This window comes from Oratosquilla oratoria, chromosome 28 (genome assembly GCF_046742065.1).
Source record: "Oratosquilla oratoria isolate Oo_2021 chromosome 28, ASM4674206v1, whole genome shotgun sequence".
Lineage (NCBI taxonomy): Eukaryota > Metazoa > Arthropoda > Malacostraca > Stomatopoda > Squillidae > Oratosquilla > Oratosquilla oratoria.
Window position 1 is genome coordinate 54,529,460 of NC_134804.1, and position 20,751 is coordinate 54,550,210.

Below are 20,751 nucleotides of genomic sequence, written 5' to 3' on the forward strand. Positions count from 1 at the left end.
CCAGCGCGAGGTTGTTAGGCTTTAGTCATGGGTAGTTTAAGGGGGGGGGGACAGGAAAGGTCCCGGAATTGCTCTTCCGTTTTTATATGAGGACATGATGGAAGAGCCGATAAGGAGGGCTATACTCCTCACGTGTCCACGCATGGCCTTCTGCTGGATTTTCAAATGAATTGCTTCTGTCTTTGCTCTCTCCCTCCCTCCCCCCTCTGTCTCTCTTTTTCTGTTTCTCTTTCTCTCTCTTCCTCTGTCTTTCTCTGAACTAGAAATGAGGGAATTTTGTAATCCTCGAAAGTTTTTTAAACACTTTCAGTATGAAGTTCCGACGCTAAGCTAATATTATATTTTTTCAAACCTGTAGAATATTACTAAATTCATTATCTGTATTCATAGAAATCACCGGGTGGACTTTATAGACCAGCCAACAAGATGAATTTGAATAAGAAAAAGAACTCTTCATCACCCACGGAAACCCCAAGACTATTTTTCTTAACCAGAAATACCAAACAAAAACCCAAAACTCTCTACAAAAGATGAAAAGGTCAACATTATATCCTTTTCTTTCCAAGACCATCCTGTCCCATACACGAATAAAGACCGAGACGTAGGCATTGTCTCGCTGCACAAAGGGCCTTCCCCGACTCCCGCCACACTGTCGATAGAGAGCAATGACCACTATCCCTCCCGCGGCTTCTTCAGGTGGAAGGTGGCGGAGGGGTGGGTGGGGGAGGTGGCATTTGCTTAGTCCGCCTCGAATGTTTACGAGAAACGCCCCCACACAGGGGCAATTGTCGGTCTGCGGCCCAATACAAGTAAAGGTGGAGAAACAACTCCGGTTGCGTTCTTTTGTTTTGTTTTATTTGTCAAAATTCTAAATATCCAATTACTTTTGCGTTATATAGTGAAAGTCTGAATAACGAACTAAGAGAAGTTGAAGTTATACGAATGTTAAGACATAGTGTTGGGGTGTGCTTACGGAAGTTTAAAATATTATAACCGAAGTCGTTTCTACTCAAACGAAGTAGCAAAAGCAAGTAGCATGCTAGCCTAGTGTGCCGCCACCTTAAGTACGAGAAGCTTATGAGATGACTTCACCAACCCCTACTCCTGCGGTAACTGGAGGACGGAGAGATAGGAAGTGGGTCGCCCAGTTTTCACAGGTACACTTGGGAGAGGAGCGTTGAGGTTCGAGCCCCTTTTCCCTTGGAGCATGTCGGGGTGACGGACCCCTAGTCTTGTGTCTTTCTTTATTTGTTATTTATTGAAAATACAACAATGTTACTTTGTTTTGTCATACATTTGTCTGTCCGTCTGTAACGTTGACACGTACGTTTTGGCGTCTTGCTTTGATCATAACCATGCTATGATACCTTATAAAGATGATTCCAAGGATGATATCTATCATTTATCATAGATGTAAAAGGTCAAAAGTCAATATCACAATGACGTTAATTGTGATTTTTATTCAAGGCTCCAATACGTCACAAGTTGTTCTCGCGACATCAGACTGACAAACGTTCATGATCGTTTCCCTGAATTAATAAAGTGTATTTTTTCTTTGTTTCCTGACATTTTAATGTGCCATGCGGTAGCATAAACTGAAGCTCTACGACACAATCGACAAATGCAATATTTGTACAGTTGTACATCTGTACATTTATGTGTTTTATGTTCATTCGGTTTTTTTTATTCGTTTTAATTTTTTTTTATTGTTTTGTTTCGTTTTCGTTTCTTTTTGTTTGTCTTTATATATATATTTTATTCGTTGGTTTTTTATACGTTTTTGTTTATACATTTATTTATATTGTTATTCTTTTGCTTGTTTTTCTTTATCATTTGATTACTTATCTATCTGCATATATGTTTTTATGTACTCGTTTGTGTATATGTGTATGCGTGTGTGTATTTATTTGTCCAGTGACTCGAAAGCAATAATTCAGTCTTTCCAACATATACTCAGTGAAAGGCTAACCTCCCTAATGAAAGGGACTTTTGTAGGCAAAATAATAAATCTTTTTTTTTCGATACTTGAGGAACGAAGTGGAACATAGAGAAAGTAATCCATCAATAATGAATAATAATCCCAAATGATCACTCACCATTTTGTGTACTCTACAAACAGATCGATGAAAATGTCATCTAAAGGTTGTCGCCGATTCGTAGCTTTGTTATTATAATATACCATTACATTGTACATTTTTTAAGGTGGTGATGTATAAGCATAACGTTCGAACGTATCAGTGGTTCGTTAGACACAAAGGGATAAAGACGTGTCCCTTGCTGGATCTGGGATCGACATCAAGTTTGACACCCTCAACTAAGCATGACGTCGCCAGCTACGTGGAAACCTTTGTTCTTTACTTTGATGGCAATGAAGTCCTTAGGTCTGCTGCCCTATAGTAGAAAGTGTTTGGAAGGCATCGACCTGGCTCGTCCAACACGCCCGATCACCCTCGTCTTATGGCAAGCTTTAATATTTCTTGTTGTAATCTCTGCTTCCCTGATCAGCACATTTGGAAAATTCACAAAAATCATTGCTTCCCAAACAAGCATATACATCATGACATGGATAATTGGGCATATATACGAAATCTGCAACATTCTGTGGACGTTTCCATTGTTCTTCAAGTGTCGAACGTTGCTCCACATCGCCCAGAGAGTCTTGGCTATGCCCTATGGAGAGGTACGACCCCGTCTGGGGAGGGAAGACATTTTGCCTCTTCTCTGCATTATCGTCTTGGCCGTAGAATACGTCTATAGAATCATTACTTTGAAGGAGTGGCTTGACAGTCTGACCGCGTACGCATTTCTCGTTGCTTTCATCATCTCTGGCTTGATAGGGATACTGGTCACTGTCTTTCTCTATCTGCTCGTCAAACTCTACTCCGCAACACTGGACCACCTGCTCTCCGGATTCGGGGAAGCCACGCCCAATGGCAAAGAAAACGCCACATCTGATTCAGAAATTTCTCTAGTGTCCATGTCTGGGAGATTCACGGCTACACAGCTTCCCAAGACCCAGCGCGTTTCCAGTCGTCGGCTCTTCCCTCAGCTTAGGAAACCTGACGACATCATCGTCGACATCCTGGACCTGAACGACACTCTGCTTTGGACCTTGTCTTACTGTGGAATCACCGTTTGCGCTCGACTGCTCCAGGCTGTGACCGGATGCATCCAAGCGTTCAACATGATCTTCGTCCGACGGGAATTGAGTTTATATCCTTTTCTCTTGGCAAATGTGTGCAGCTTTACAGTTCTCCTCCTCAGTCCAGGAATTGTGGAAAACAAAGTAAACATACAGATAAGAAATTCGATTTGGTTTGCCATGACATGGTCACATTGTGATAGTCTGAGATTATTTCTGTTGAAACAAACTAGATTTTGCGATATGCGGACGGTTTTTCCTCTTCCCCAGCGTGGACTGTACCTTCGGAGATTGCGCCGACTCTACCTGACCATGGGACCCTCCTCGGCTCTTGCAGTCAAAGAAGAATACACTACGCACATTACTCGAGAGTGGGTAAGGATAACGTCATAAGCACTGTGAACCTCTTTAAGAAATTTATTTGTGTGTGTATGTGTTAACGTCATTCTATGATTTAAAACAAGTCCCCCATATGAGCAGGAATGATCAAGAAATGTAGAGAAAAAAGTACTCCCATGGTTAATGGGCTGGCCTTTGGGTAGATCTGCAGCTCATCTTTTGGATGTGATTAAAGGGTGACTATATTTAATGGATCTTCGTGGTCTGCTGCGACGTGAATTGATCACGTGACTTGACTCTCTTGTATCAACACCCTCACGTCTTGTAAGTTATCTTTGCACTTAAGAGGACCCCGTTTTGGGATCGGAATATCTACGTACTTTTTTCTCGTATTTGTTTATTTATCATTTCTCCACATTGTGAGATTTAAATTCATCCAAATGTTATGTTTTGCTGCAGTGCCTCTGACCCGAGTGGTAAGCGGAGCTAGGGATGGCCTCTTCTACTCAAGGAGCAAAGATAAAAAGGAAAGAAAGGGGGGGGGGTGCATGCCTTGGCTGGTTACCTGCCATGTAAGGAGGGAAAATGCCTTAAGTAAATAGAATAGATAATTGTGAGTTGTTATTCACAATCATCCCGTGATTTTACTGGGCTCATGGTACGTTTTGTTCTTTGTAATTATCAGCATACCACTCCCAATGTCGGGTGACATGCATCATACTGTATTTGGGTAAATGTGTTGGCAGGTTCGGTTAAAATGATCAGCCTCAGTTCGAAAAAAAACATACTCATTCAAAAACAAAGAATTAGTGCTCTAGACAATCGTTTGCCATCATCATTGAGCCATAAACGATCATCGTTGAACGATAATCGAACCGAGCAAAGCGTACTGTAATAAACGAACCACGTTCTGAGTTGAACGACTTGAGCCTTTCCGGGGGACTGTTGACGATTTCAGCCAGGAGAGGAACATCGACCATTTCTGACTTCTCCTGCAGGTGAGCAGTGCGATCTCCGCCCTCGAGAGCTGCCCCTCCTTCGAAATTCTTGGCCTCTTCACTCTCGGAAAGCACTGTTTCATCCCAGTAGGTAGTCGCTTGAAGTTGTGTGTGTCTGTCTTAATTCGGGTCCACACTGAGCCTCGTGCAGCGCTGCATGAGGCAGTTGGCAGTGTTGAATGCAACGCCGAGTGTCCACACTGTCTATCAGCACGGTCACACTGACAGTGGTCAATGCAGTGCCGAGTTTGGCCATTCGGCGTTACATTCAACACTGCCAGCTGGTCCTGGAGCTGCAACGTCTACGTCGTGGGACCACCCCCCAACCCCAAGAGTTGGGGGCCAAACAGCGGCAACTACCCCTGGCCATCAGCTCTACGCAGATGGCACCGATCCCCAAGGAGGAGCTACGCCTACCTGGGGGAGTACCACAATCCTTTTTTTCCAACACACAATGTTACGTTTTTTCTGCACTGAGGGGTCATTTTCCGGCGATCACCCCTCTTCTTCTACTTTTAGCCGGAGATGTAGAGAGCAATCCTGGGCCCACCACAAAATACACATGCCCAACATGCTCTAAACCCATTACTTCGAGCAGACAGACAAAGGGCTCAGTTCAGTGCAATATGTGCAAAAACTGGGCCCACCTCACTTGTACAACACTTGCTGACACAAACCAATACACAAACACTTGGACATGTTCTACCTGCCCTCCAGTAACCCCAATCCCACCTCCCCAACCACAGCCAACACCCTTACCCACTCCCAATTTCCCTTTGCCCTTACCCCCGATTAGTACTCCCCTTCCTTTGTCCCCGATCTCTCCTTTCCCCCCCCTCTGACCCAGATCCTACACCTTCCCCACTACCACCCCAACCTCAACCCCAAACGGCAACATACAACACATACAAAACACACAACATCAACATATTACAACACAACATTGACGGTATTAACACTAAAAAACATGAACTTGAACACTTTCTTAAACAACACAACATACACATTGCAATTCTACAAGAAACAAAATTAAGACACTCACACAAAACACCATCATTTCATAATTACACCACCATCAGACAAGACCGGACTGACGGCAATGGCGGTGGACTCGTCACCCTGATCCACCATTCCATCTGTTTTGTGGACACAAGTGCCACAACCAAAATTCTCCTCCCTACCACAGATAACACAACAGAAACCCAATCCATTCGTATCCGCACAGGCAACAATTCAACACCAGAAACTTCACACCAGAAATCCAAGGCCTCATCAGACAACGTGACACACTTAAACACGATACCCCCACACCTATCCCTCAAAACATAGCAGACCAAATACAAACACTAAACACTGTGATTGCCAATAAAATACATGAACAAAAAACACAAAATTGGCAAAACTTTATCAATACACTTGATCACAAAACAAACACCAGCAAATTGTACAAAACACTCAACAGCATCACACTATCCAACACTAACACTACACGCTCTCACGCAGCAATAATCACAACAACAGATAATCTACCCTCAAACAGACAACAAGCAAACGCACTCATACGTCATTTTGCACAGACGAGCCATCTTACATCTCACCCTGACGACCGACGCACCATTCGACGTAAGAAAGACTTTCCCACAGACTCAGACTATACACCCTTCATAGACAGTCAGACAAAACTCATAATGCATAGTCTCAAGCACTCATCTGCCTGTGGCCCTGATAACATAAGCAACATCCACCTAAAACACATTGGACCACAAGGTATACACGCACTCACAAACATTGCTAACTACAGCTATTCACACAACACTATACCCGACATCTGGAAGCATGGTAAAATAATCACCATTCCAAAACCGAACAAAGACCCAACAATCCCAACATCGCACCGCCCAATCACACTTCTCTGCACCCCCTCTAAAGTCATTGAACGCCTGATACTTAAACTTGTCACACCATATATTCCCCTTGCTGACTCACAACACGGTTTTAGGCCACTACACTCCACAAACACTCTTCTGACAAACCTCACACAAAGAATTTTTGATAGCATCAATTCAGATAGGCCCCACCACAGAACACTTCTTATAACATTGGACATTAGTAAAGCTTTTGATGCTATCCCCCGCTACAACCTAACAAATAAAATATATAACACAGACATGCACAATAACACCAAAAGATGGCTGGCCAATTATCTGGCAGGCAGGAATGCTCATGTGTCATATAATGGCCAATCATCGCACATCAGAAACATTAAGAACGGAGTACCGCAGGGCTCAGTTCTATCCCCCACATTATTTAATCTATACATGCATGACTTACCCACGCCAGACACCTCAGAAATACAAATCTCTTCCTACGCAGACGACATAACAATCACATGCACACATCGTAACACAGACAAAGCTGCAGAAATAATCCAGCCTTACCTTGACACACTCAACACATGGTTCATCACAAACAGACTCAAAATAGCTCCAACCAAATCTACAGCAACACTTCTCACCAACTGGACAAAAGAACACAAATACATACCTCATCTCTACATCAACAACACTCTAATACCACACACAAACACACCGAAAATTCTTGGTGTAACATACGATACATCCATGTCTTTCAAACAACACCTCACAAACATAAAAAACAAATGCACACCTAGACTTAACGCACTTAAGTCAATCACTGGAACAACATTTGGACAAAACAAAGAAACTAATATAACAATATACAAACAATGCATACGCTCAGTGATGAATTATGCGAGTCCTGCATGGGCTCCTAATCTCAGTGAGACACACCACAACACCCTTCAAATCATACAAAACAAACCCCTAAAAACAATTACAGGCTGCACAAATACATCACCTACAGACCATTTACACCATGAAACAAAAGTCCTCAAAGTCAAGGACCACCTCGACATGAGAGGCACACAAACACTTGCTGCAGCCACCACAAACACATCACACCCGTTACACTACATAGCAGAACACCCACACACACCAAGAAACATTAAAACTACACCCAAGGACCTTTATTACACACAGATACTCTCTTCTCTTCCTCCACAACCACCAAATACCAGCCTCCGGAAACATATTCATAATCATATCACTCACCGCTCCATTAACACACTGAAAGACAACACACTGCTGCATGCCAGACCCCCTGATATCCACCCTTCTGAATCCTCTCTCCCACGTAAGGACAGAGTCCACTTGGCCAGACTGCGATGCGGTCACCACCCAGCACTTCTAAGCTACCAGAAGAGGCTGGACGACCGTGTTGTGAACAGCTGCCCAGGATGTAACACTTCACCCCATACCATACAACACATAATGGAAGACTGCATTATACACAATCATGCACGCAAACAACACAACATACACTCTATAAAGGATTTGTGGGAAAACCCAGTTTCGGCTGTGGCCTTCCTTGGGGAGACGGGACTGCTCGGACAGACAGTCTAGGGAACGACAACAACACTGCCAGCTGCCTCATGCAGCGCAGCACGAAGCTCAATGTGGACTGGTCAAAGCGGGCGCATTATTTTGCATGATTTTTCGTTCAAGCTATTAGATTTTGTCCTTTTTATCACACTTTCGGCAACTGTAGAATAATAATTTGATATTATGATGTCTCGATTACTAAAGTTTGTACGAGTATAGGTAATTGTGAACTGAGCATACTATATTCATAGGACAATCAATCTCCCACGTAAAAATATAACAATTGCTACAGTTATGATCTACAAAAAAAAATAAAAATTTAAGGACCGATTAATGTAGGTTAGTTTTGATAAATTAGAAGCGATTATGTCTAAAGTTAGCCATTTTCTTCCAGGTGATAAGCTTCATCACTACATACTTGGTGATCGTTCTGCAGTTTTGGGTTTCAGAAACGGATAACTCTGCATGTGTAACCTCCGTGAGCACATAATAGTAAGGGTAATAAAACCCTTATCCAAGTTCTTCTTGTCCTCATATCAAAATGGAGTTTTACACCGAGGTGCTAACAGCCACACACAGAAACAAAACAATGGTGTTTAGCATCGATTCTCTTGAGTTTTAAACCAAGAATCTACAAACACATTATTTCTTTATGTTACTGTTTTGTATTATATCTTGTTTTGTATTACTACCTCCCTGGTAAGGGGGAAAAAGCCGTGGTATATGTATGTATGTATTATATCTTTCCTATTTTACATTCCTATTTGTGCATAAGGGATTCTATTTAATATTGTAGTAGTACTTATATATACTTCCCGATAATTTGAGTTATGACACGGTGCAAGCGCCTACCACTTCGATGCAAAGGGCGTTTTTTGTTAGTGTCAGCGAGAAGAGATGTTCTGTCTGTTAGTCACGTAGGCATACTTGGTCACGTGTAAATACGGCGGATACACATGCACATAGACTTGGACTATCTATGGGGAGAGATGCTCACATCACCCGTGTAGATTTTTCACCAAATGTCAATCAGTTCAAAAAAACCTTCATGTTCCCCGCCTGAGTGGAGGGATTACATCCTCAAATCCTTGTTTGCTTTCGTAGTCCTTATTGTCGGTGTTTGTGGTTCACAATAAATGTTTCTTTTCGGCTGTCTGGCTCCTACTGCGAAATTGTGACTACAAGAGGCAGAAAGAGAGTACTCCTATAGACACTCAGGAAGACACGCAAGACACACACACACACACACACACACACACACACACACACACACACACAAAGCACGTCCTCACTGGAGCAAGAAATCAAAAAGGAAATTTAGGCAGAAATGCGTATGCATACACGCACATATACGTACAAGCCCACACACACACACACACACACACACACACACACACACACACGTGTATATATATATATATATATATATATAGAGAGAGAGAGAGAGAGAGAAGGGAGAGAGAGAGAGAGAGTGGTAGTGAAAAGTTTGGGCGCAAAATTACAGGCGCCCAAACTTTTTGCTAGGTCTCAAAACAAACGAAAAATACCCATTTATTATCTAACTTTTCGCTATTTTTCAATGCAAGCGTCTTATTTGCACGAGACAATACGCACCACTTGGCAGCTCTGTTTAGTCGCTCCCGGGACCACGTGGTGTCAGTTTGTAAATATCTCTCACGTGGACTAGTCGACTTTTTGTGGTGATCTCTGTCCTTGTGCCTCGATATCTCCGTAATGGAAAGTGGTAAAGAGCTGGGAAGAGACACAATTGTTGATATCATCACTCTCTTTACTGAGGGCTATGAATGTAAAAATATAGCCACTTGTGTGTGAATTGGAGTGCAGCAAGTGCAAAAAGGGACCAAGAAATTTTGAGAAGGAGGCTAAATGATCAGACCATCTTACAGAAACGTCCTGCACCAAAGCAGGGATATTTTCCCTAAATTTTCGAGCTGTGAGTGTTTGTTCTTTATCCGACTACCTTCTAAAAATAAATTCCTCCAACTCCCACACGAGTGGCTATATCTTTACACTTATAACCCTCCTTATAGTTGGTTATAATAGCAACAATGGTGTCTCTTCCAAGCTCTTTACTACTTCCCATTACGGAGATATCGAGGCACAAAATCATTAGAGACCACCGAAAAAAAGATCGACTAGTTCATGTAAGAGATGTTTACAAACTGACACCACGTGGTCCCTGGAGCGACTAAACAGAGTTGCCAGGTGGTGCGCATTGTTTCGTGCAAATAACGGTACAGACGCTAACAGTGAAAAATAGCGAAAAGTCTGATCATAAATGGGTATTTTCATGTGTTTTGACTTAAAGAAAAAGATGGGCGCCTGTAATTTTGCCCCCAAACTTTCCACTACCACTGTATATGATATATATATATATATATATATGTATATATATAAAATATGTGTGTGTGTGTGTGTCCACTATACCTATATATATAAACTAATTTTCTTTTTCTTTCATGCAGAACCCGTGTTCTATATGTTGATGAAATATCACCAGATTGCGCATATCATGCAGTGCACTTAGAGTGACTTAGAAAAAGAAATTAAAATAAAACAAAAATAAAATCTTATACAGAATCTCCTTAAACCCTTAAAGTGAAAATAAAATCCATTGAACAAAGTTTATTTCCAAGAACTGGTTTACCAACGGAGTTGGTTAACAAATGGGAATAAACATCTTAATTGTGAAGTGAGCGCTGAAACTATCTGTTGTCTTTAGAAAAGGTTAGACAATTTTACGGATGGGGATGACCGATGGTAAAGGATAGTAAACTCCCTAGTGTAGGCCTTATGGTCTCCTGCAGTCTCTTTCTTATGTTCTTTTGACACTTCTGGGGAATTTCCCAACTGTGGACGAGAATCGAAACAAATTCGACATGGGAGGTTAACAATAAAAATATATAGTTAAAAAGATAAATAGCTGAATAAGTAAATGAGTTAATGAATATTTGAAGGAAGAAATACATTAGTGAATATACAAATCAGCAAGTGAATAGAAATAATGTGTAAATTAATATAAGAGAATAAATAAATAAGTGAATACGCAAATGAATAAAAATGTGTTATTCTCTCTGTCTCTCCCTCTATCTCTCTCTCTGTCTTTTTCTCTCACTCCTCTTTTTCTCTTTCCCCCCCTCTCTCTCTCTCTCAACTGTGGCCGTCTGTCACCACTCTGTTTCCGTCTGCCTTTCGAGCTTTTACTTTCGTTTAGTAAGTCTTTCACCTTCTACTATCCTTTATCCATTATCTTTGTCACGTGTGATAGTCACTCATAGTTTTATTCGGAAGGTCCTGTGTCTCCGATCATCCAACTTAGTCAAGCTCTATAATGTTGGTTCCATTTAGTATAAGTTATAGCACATTCACATAACATGTTCTTTTAGTGTTATGTATAGGAGAGAGCGAATTAAAGGGAGCTTAGTTTTTCTTTCATTTGTTCCCGAATATTACTGCACTTGGTTCCCTAAGGTACACCAAAGGACTCCCGTCAAGAACACTCAGTTTGGGTCCGTCCGAGAACGCTTAATTTGGGTCCTAGGTCAATTCTGCAATGACGTCATGATTTCTTTAGTCCAATGACCTTTAATTTTAGATTTAAGAACTTCCCCTAAGGGCGTGATCTTACAATCGTGAACCAATTGAAATTTCTCCACCCTTTCTCCAATCAGATCTGCCGTTACAACTTCGCATGCACTACTGCTTACTTAAGTAATCTCGAATTCACTACACACTGACTTAGTTTACATATTGTATATATCAACAAAACATGAAGTCATAAAAGCCCCTGTTCAAAAACTTAATGCTGGGAGCATAGCAGTGAAATTTCTCAACTGTTGTTTACAAAACAGCCAACTCATGAAAATGAAACTCTCACCAACTACCCCTCTATCTACTTCATTTGTTTTCCTATATCTACGAGCCTCTTACACAACTAGAAATGAGGATAATCAATTATTCTCAATTTTTGAACACTTTCAGTGTGAAGTGCCGATTCTCAGCTAATGTTTTAGTTTTCAAACCTTTAGCAAACCTGTAGAATATTACTATTTTTATTATTTATATTCATAGAAATCACTGGGTAGACTCTTTAGATCAGCCAGCAAGATGAATTTGAATAAGATAAAGAACTCTTCATCACCCACAGAAGCCCCAAGACTATTTTCTTTAACCAGAAATACCAAACAAAAACCCAAAACTCTCTACAAAAGATGAAAAGGTCAACATTATATCCTTTTCTTTCCAAGACCATCCTGTCCCATACACGGGTAAAAACCGAGACGTAGGCATTGTCTCGCTTCACAAAGGGCCTTCCCCGACTCCCGCCACACTGTCGATAGAGAGCAATGACCACTATCCCTCCCGCGGCTTCTTCGGGTGGAGGGACGAGGGGGAATGGGGGAGAGAGAGGATGGGGGAGGTGTCATTGCTCAGTCTGCCTCGAATGTTTACGAGAAACGCCCCACACAGGGGCAGTCGTCGGTCCGCCGTCCAATACGAGTAAAGGTGGTGGCACACTAGACATTTCTTGTTAGCATGCTACTCGCTTTTGCTACTTCGTTTGAGTAGAAATTACCTCGGTTACTTTCTTTTGGTTTGTTTTGTTTTTCAGATTTCCAAATGTCAAATTACTTTTGGGTCATTTAGTGAGAAGCTGAATGACGAACTAAGAGAAGTTAAACCTAGAATACGAATGTTAGACACATTGTTGGCATGTCCTTACGTAAGTCTAGAACATTGTAACAGAAGTCGTATCTACTCAAACGAAGTAGCAATAACAAGTAGCATGCTAGTCTAGTGTACGAGAAGCTTCTGAGATGACTTCACCACCCCCACTCTCTTTCAGTAACTGGAGGACAAAGAGAGAGGAAGAGGGTCGCCCAGTTTTCACAGGTACACTTGGGAAAGGAACGTTGAGGTTTGAGCCCACCACACCCTCTCTTCTTGGGGTATGTAGGGGTGACGGACCCCTAGTCTTGCGTCTTTATTTGTTAGGTATCGAAAATACAGCTGTATTACTTTCTTCCGTCGTATATTTCTCTGTAACGTTGTCAAGCACGTTTTGTCCTCTTAAATTGCTTTAATCATAACCATGCTATGATACCTTATAAAGATGATTCCAAGGATGAAGTTTATCAATTTTCTTAGATCTAAAATGTCAAAAGTCAATATCACAATGACGTCAAATGTGATTTTCATTCAAGGCTCCAATACGTCACAAGTTGTGCCCGTGACATCAGTCTGACCAACGTTTGTGATCGTTTCCCTGGATTAATAAAGTATATTTTTTCATATATTTCCTGACATTTTAATGTGCCATGTAGCAGCATATACTGAAGCTCTTCCACACAGTCGACAAATGTAATATTTGTACAACTGCACGTATGTACTGTTAGTAATTTAAGCTCATGGAAAATAGAATTCGAGGTCGATGACGAAATTACGTGATCGATGTTAGAAACTATGATGACAAGTAAAGTGCCTTTGTCAAATTTCCCTAATGATTAGTTTTAAATCCCCAAATAATAATTAAATCAATAACGGTAAATTAACCATTAATGTTGGAAATAATTTCCCTTTTGAAATCAATAAAATAATTAAGAAATATACACGAGCGATCTGCGCGTGCGCAAATTCGTTCCAGAACAAACAGTTGAAATCGCCGGTGAGTCTACAGTTGGATAGCTGGCCGAATAAATATAAAGTCTTCGGACAGGAGGTTAACAAGATTCTACAACGAAGATTCACCTTTAATCTTCACCTCTTCTAAATCAACGCGTTTAGAAATTCTTCAAACCCCCAAGCTAAGTGTAAAAACTTTATAATATGAGGATCCTTGGGTGGCACTGCTGCATGAAAGCTAGAGGGTAGGCGAAATAAATTTTTAGGCGGATACCAATTACTACATCAGATGAGAGAAAGGTAAGATATCAAATTTGAATGGTTTATATGCTAGTGAGTTGCAAGTTCAATTAGATTCGCACCAGTACATTGTTTATTTGTTTTATGTTCTTTCGGAGTTTTTCATACGATTTAGTTCGTTCTTTTAGTTCGTTTTGATTTCTTGCTTATTTTTCGTTTTTATATGTATATTCTTCGTTAGTTTCTTTATACGATTTTGTTTATATATTTATTGATGTTATTCTTTTGCTTGTTTTTCTTTATCATTTGATTACTTATGATTATTTGCTCAGTAACTCGAAAGCAAATTTTTCAATCTTTCCAACATGAAAGGCTAACCTCCCCAATGGAAAGAACTTTTTTTTAGCCAGAATGATATTTTTCTCTCGATACATAAGGAATGATATGGGACGAAGTTACAGCAACGCACCAGTCATGATTCCTTTCGGTCACTCCCCATTTTGTGTACTCTATAAATAGATCGATGAAAATGTCATTAGTGTAGCCAGTTCGTAGTTTTTTTTTTCTTTGTACATTCTTAAAGTGGTGTTGTATAAGCATAGCGTTCGAACTCATCAGTGTTTCGTTTGACATAAAGGAACAAAGACGTGTCCCTTGCTGGATCTGGGACCGACATCGACGTTGACGCCCTCACCTAAGCATGACGTCGCCAGCTACGTGGAAACCTTTGTTCTTTACTTTGATGGCAATGAAGTCCTTAGGTCTGCTGCCCTATAGTAGAAAGTGTTTGGAAGGCATCGACCTGGCGCGTCCAACACGCCCGATCACCCTCCTCTTATGGCAAGCTTTGATATTTCTTGTTGTAATTTCTGCTTCCCTGATCAGCACATTTGGATATATCGCAAAAATAATGACCTCCAAAACAAGCATAAACATCATAGCGTCATCGATAATTACGGTTATATACGAAATCTGCAGCATTTTGTGGACATTTCCATTGTTCTTCAAGTGTCGAACGTTGCTCCACATCGCCCAGAGAGTCTTGGCTATGCCCTATGGAGAGGTACGACCCCGTCTGGGGAGGGAAGACATTTTGCCTCTTCTCTGCATTGTCGTCTTGGCCGCAGAATATGTCCATAGGATCATTTATTCGAAGGAGTGGCTTGACAGTATGGCCAAGTACGCATTTCTTGTTGCATTCATCATCTCTGGCTTGATAGGGATACTGGTCACTGTCTTTCTCCATCTGCTCGTCAAACTCTACGCCGCAGCACTGGACCACCTTCTCTCCGGATTCGGGGAAGCCACGCCTAGTGGTAAAGAAAACGCCACATCTGATACAGAAATTTCTCTAGTGTCCATGTCTGGGAGATCCACGGCTTCGCAACTTCCCAAGACCGAGCGCGTTTCTAGTCGTCGGCTCTCCCCTCAGCTTAGGAGACCTGACGACGTCATCGTCAACATCCTGGACCTGAACGACACTCTGCTTTGGACCTTGTCTTACTGTGGAATCGCCGTTTGCGCTCGACTGCTCCAGGCTGTGACCGGATGCATCCAAGTATTCAACGCTATCGTCGGCGGACGGGAAATGAGTTATTATCCTTTCCTCATAGCAAATGTGTGCAGCTTTACAGTTCTCCTCCTCAGTCCAGGAATTGTGGAAAACAAAGTAACCATTCAGATAAAAAATTAGTCTTGGTTTGCCATGACACGGTCACATTGTGATAGTCTGAGATTATTTCTGTTGAAACAAACTAGATTTTGCGATATGCGGACGGTTTTTCCTCTTCCCCAGCGTGGACTGTACCTTCGGAGATTGCGCCGACTCTACCTGACCATGGGGCCCTCCTCGGCTCTTGCAGTCAAAGAAGAATACACTACGCACATTACTCGAGAGTGGGTAAGGATAACATCATAAGCACTGTGAACCTCTTTAAGAAATTCTTTTGTGTGTGTATGTGTTAACGTCATTCTATGATTTAAAACAAGTCCCCCAAATGAGCAGAACTTGTCAAGAAATGTAGGGAAAAAAGAACTCCCATGGTTAACGGGCTGGCCTTTGGCTAGATCTGCAGCTCATCTTTTGGATGTGATTAAAGGGTGACTATATTTAATGGATCTTCGTGGTCTGGTGCGACGTGATTAGATCACGTGACTTGACTTTTTTTGTATCAACACCCTTACGTCTTGTAAGTTATCTTTGCACTTAAGAGGACCCCGTTTTGGGATCGGAATATCCTCTTACTTTTTTCGTATTTGTTTATTTATCATTTCTCCACATTGTGAGATTTAAATTCATCCAAATGTTATGTCTTGCTGCAGTGCCTCTGACCCGAGTGGTAAGCGGAGCTAGGGATGGCCTCTTCTACTCAAGGAGCAAAGATAAAAAGGAAAGAAATGGGGGGTGGGTGCATGCCTTGGCTGGTTACCTGCCATGTAAGGAGGGAAAATGCCTTAAGTAAATAGAATAGATAATTGTGAGTTGTTATTCATAATCATCCCGTGATTTTACTGGGCTCAAGGTACGTTTTGATCTGTGTAATTATTAGCATACCACTCCCAATGTCGGGTGACATGCATCATACTGTATTTGGGTAAACGTGTTGGCAGGTTCGGTTAAAATGATCAGCCTCAGTTCTAGAAAAAAAAAAATCCCCATTCAAAAGCAAAGACTTAGTGCTCTAGACCAGTGCTTCTCAAACTTTACCATGCCAAGGACCCCCCCACAGAAATGTAAGTGACATCCGAGGACCCCCAGCCAATCACAATTTATTATTACCATACCAAGATACCCATTACATGCCCATTACCCATTACATGCAGTAAATTTACTATTTGCATATTCCTACATACATTTGCATATACCCATTACATGCAGTAAATTTACTATTTGCATATTCCTACACAAAGAAAGTATAAAAATAAGCATTTAAAATATTTTCAAAATTTTGTCGATTTTCGGTTTAAAAACATTTCCATCTTCAGTTCACACTTTCTGTAAGCATAGAATAAAGCTTGAATGAATATAAATATTAATTAGAAAGAAACAAATGAAATATTATGACATATAAAAATGTAATAGAGAAGTGCTGGCTGATTGCACAACAAAATATCGATATCACCGACACTATAATGACAGAATCAGTTTTGTATATTTTTATAATTGTATAGTTTTTCTGGATTTTTTTCATTGTGTCGCGGACCCCCTAGGACCTTCTCAGGGACCCCCAGGGGTCCGGGGACCCCAGTTTGAGAACCACTGCTCTAGACAATCGTTTGCCATCATCATTGAGCCATGAACGATCATCGTTGAACGATAATCGCACCGAGCAAAGCGTACTGTAAGAAAGGAACCACATTCTGAGTTGAACGACTTGAGCCTTTCCGGGGGACTGTTGACGATTTCAGCCAGGAGAGGAACATCGACCATTTCTGACTTCTCCTGCAGGTGGGTAGTGCGATCTCCGCCCTCGAGAGCTGCCCCTCCTTCGAACTTCTTGGCCTCTTCACTCTCGGAAAGCACTGCTTCATCCCAGTAGGTAGTCGCTTGAAATTGTGTGTGTCTGTCTTAATTCGGGTCCACACTGAGCCTCGTGCAGCGCTGCATGAGGCAGTTGGCAGTGTTGAATGCAACGCCGAGTGTCCACACTGTCTATCAGCACGGTCACACTGGCAGTGGTCAATGCAGTGCCGAGTGTGGACATTCGGCGTTACATTCAACACTGCCAGCTGCCTCATGCAGCGCAGCATGAAGCTCAATGTGGACTGGTCTAAGCGGGCGCATTATTTTGCATGATTTTTCGTTCAAGCTATTAGATTTTGTCCTTTTTATCACACATTCGGCAACTGTAGAATAATAATTTGATATTACGAGAATAGGTAATTGTGAACTGAGCATACTATATTCATAGGACAATCAATCTCCCACGTAAAAATATAACAATTGCTACTGGTATGATCTACAAAAAAAAAAAAAAAATTAAGGACCGATTAATGTAGGTTAGTTTTGATAAATTATAAGCGATTATATCTAAAGTTAGCCATTTTCTTCCAGGTGATAAGCTTCATCACTACATACTTGGTGATCGTTCTGCAGTTTTGGGTTTCAGAAACGGATAACTCTGCATGTGTAACCTCCGTGAGCACATAATAGTAAGGGTAATAAAACCCTTATCCAAGTTCTTCTTGTCCTCATATCAAAATGGAGTTTTACACCGAGGTGCTAACAGCCACACACAGAAACAAAACAATGGTGTTTAGCATCGATTCTCTTGAGTTTTAAACCAAGAATCTACAAACACATTATTTCTTTATGTTACTGTTTTGTATTATATCTTGTTTTGTATTACTACCTCCCTGGTAAGGGGGAAAAAGCCGTGGTATATGTATGTATGTATTATATCTTTCCTATTTTACATTCCTATTTGTGCATAAGGGATTCTATTTAATATTGTAGTAGTACTTATATATACTTCCCGATAATTTGAGTTATGACACGGTGCAAGCGCCTACCACTTCGATGCAAAGGGCGTTTTTTGTTAGTGTCAGCGAGAAGAGGTGTTCTGTCTGTTAGTCACGTAGGCATACTTGGTCACGTGTAAATACGGCGGATACACATGCACATAGACTTGGACTCTCTATGGGGAGAGATGCTCACATCACCCGTGTAGATTTTTCACCAAATGTCAATCAGTTCAAAAAACCCTTCATGTTCCCCGCCTGAGTGGAGGGATTACATCCTCAAATCCTTGTTTGCTTTCGCACTCCTTATTGTCAGTGTTTGTGGTTCACAATAAATGTTTCTTTTCGGCACTCTGGCTCCTACTGCGAAATTGTGGCTACAAGAGGCAGAAAGAGAGTACTCCTATAGACACTCAGGAAGACACGCAAGACACACACACACACACACACACACACACACACACACACACACACACACACAAAGCACGTCCTCACTGGAGCAAGAAATAAAAAAGGAAATTTAGGCAGAAATGCGTATGCATACACGCACATATACGTACAAGCCCACACACACACACACACACACGTATATATATATATATATATATATAGAGAGAGAGAGAGAGAGAGTGGTAGTGAAAAGTTTGGGCGCAAAATTTTAGGCGCCCAAACTTTTTGCTAGGTGTCAAAACAAACGAAAAATACCCATTTATTATCTAACTTTTCGCTAATTTTCAATGCAAGCGTCTTATTTGCACGAGACAATACGCACCACTTGGCAGCTCTGTTTAGTCGCTCCCGGGACCACGTGGTGTCAGTTTGTAAACATCTCTCACGTGGACTAGTCGACTTTTTATGGTGATCTCTGTCCTTGTGCCTCGATATCTCCGTAATGGGAAGTGGTAAAGAGCTGGGAAGAGACACAATTGTTGATATCATCACTCTCTTTACTGAGGGCTATGAATGTAAAAATATAGCCACTTGTGTGTGAATTGGAGTGCAGCAAGTGCAAAAAGGGACCAAGAAATTTTGAGAAGGAGGCTAAATGATCAGACCATCTTACAGAAACGTCCTGCACCAAAGCAGGGATATTTTCCCTAAATTTTCGAGCTGTGAGTGTTTGTTCTTTATCCAACTACCTCCTAAAAATAAATTCCTCCAACTCCCACACGAGTGGCTATATCTTTACACTTATAACCCTCCTTATAGTTGGTTATAATAGCAACAATTGTGTCTCTTGCAAGCTCTTTACTACTTCCCATTACGGAGATATCGAGGCACAAAATCATTAGAGACCACCGAAAAAAAGATCGACTAGTTCAAGTAAGAGATGTTTACAAACTGACACCACGTGGTCCCGGGAGCGACTAAACAGCGTTGCCAGGTGGTGCGCATTGTTTCGTGCAAATAACGGTACAGACGCTAGCACTGAAAAATAGCGAAAAGTCTGATCATAAATGGGTATTTTCATGTGTTTTGACTTAAAGAAAAAGATGGGCGCCTGTAATTTTGCCTCCAAACTTTCCACTACCACTGTATATGATATATATATATATATATATATATATATATATATATATATAATATGTGTGTGTGTGTGTGTGTCTACTATACCTATATATATAAACTAATTTTCTTTTTCTTTCATGCAGAACCCGTGTTCTATATGTTCATGAAATATCACCAGATTGCGCATATCATGCAGTGCACTTAGAGTGACTTAGAAAAAGAAATTAAAATAAAACAAAAATCAAATCTTATACAGAATCTCCTTAAATCCTTAAAGTGAAAATAAAAATCCATTGAACAAAGTTTATTTGCAAGAACTGGTTTACCAACGGAGTTGGTTAACAAATGGGAATAAACATCTTAATTGTGAAGTGAGCGCTGAAACTATCTGTTGTCTTTAGAAAAGGTTAGATAATTTTACGGATGGGGATGACCGGTGGTAATGAATAGAAATCTCCCTAGTGTAGGCCTTATGGTCTCCTGCAGTCTCTTTCTTATGTTCTTTTGACACTTCTGGGGAATTTCCCAACTGTGGACGAGAATCGAAATAAATTCGACATGGGAGGTTAACAATAAAAGTATATAGTTGAAAAAATAAATAGCTGAATAAGTAAATGAATAAATGAATATTTAAAGGAAGAAATACATTAGTGAATATACAAATAAGCAAGTAAATAGAAATAATGTGTAAATTAATATAAGAGAATAAATAAATAAGTGAATACGCAAATGAATAAAAATGTGTTATTCTCTCTGTCTCTCCCTCTATCTCTCTCTCTCTCTGTCTTTTTCTCTCCTCTTTTTCTCTTTCCCCCTCTCTTTCTCTCTCTCTCTCTCTCAACTGTGGCCGTCTGTCACCACTCTGTTTCCGTCTGCCTTTCGAGCTTTTACTTTCGTTTAGTAAGTCTTTCACCTTCTACTATCCTTTATCCATTATCTTTGTCACGTGTGATAGTCA

At 40.9% G+C, this 20,751-nt stretch overlaps 1 long non-coding RNA gene across 2 annotated transcripts in view; it reads left to right on the forward strand.

Moving 5' to 3' along the window:
• The window catches only part of LOC143040191 (uncharacterized), a 100,511-nt gene extending 97,010 nt beyond the window's left edge, over nt 1-3,501 (forward strand). For both annotated transcript variants that reach the window (XR_012967694.1, XR_012967695.1), the window contains exon 3: nt 3,413-3,501. This is a non-coding gene — a long non-coding RNA (uncharacterized LOC143040191). The remainder of the gene's footprint in view (nt 1-3,412) is intronic.
• The last annotated feature ends 17,250 nt before the right edge of the window (nt 3,502-20,751 follow it).